Raw genomic sequence first — 392 nt, 5'->3', positions numbered from 1 at the left:
AATATGTTGATGATGCTCTCTTCCTACCTATCTTTCTATTTAAACACTTACATAGCACTTAGTATGTTTCAGGCGCTGTCCTAAATACTTCATAAGTATTCACTCTTTAAGCCTCATATCAATTCCATGTTAATGTGCTATTAACATTTTTACAGATGTAGAAACTAAGAGATATGTTAAATAACCTGCGTGAGGTTACAAAGTTAATAAATGGTAGATTTGGGACTCAAATCCAGATAGATCGGTTCTATAATACTCTATATTGTCTATCTCTATTCTTAACCACTGCACTAATCCTGAAAATATACCAAATACAAATACCTATACGTACAGTAAAGAAAAAAATGAAAACATTGCTATAACATCCTATAGGGTTCCAGTGCTTTCGATTT

At 31.9% G+C, this 392-nt stretch overlaps 1 protein-coding gene across 1 annotated transcript in view; it reads right to left on the bottom strand.

Annotated features, from left to right (window-relative positions):
- Positions 1–392, bottom strand: part of DPP8 (dipeptidyl-peptidase 8) — a 59,300-nt gene that overhangs the window by 32,307 nt on the left and 26,601 nt on the right. The window lies entirely within an intron of this gene.

Source organism: Propithecus coquereli, unplaced genomic scaffold, assembly GCF_000956105.1.
Source record: "Propithecus coquereli isolate 6110/MARCELLA unplaced genomic scaffold, Pcoq_1.0 Scaffold221, whole genome shotgun sequence".
NCBI classification, from domain to species: Eukaryota; Metazoa; Chordata; class Mammalia; order Primates; family Indriidae; genus Propithecus; species Propithecus coquereli.
This window is presented reverse-complemented; position numbering and strand designations above follow the sequence as displayed.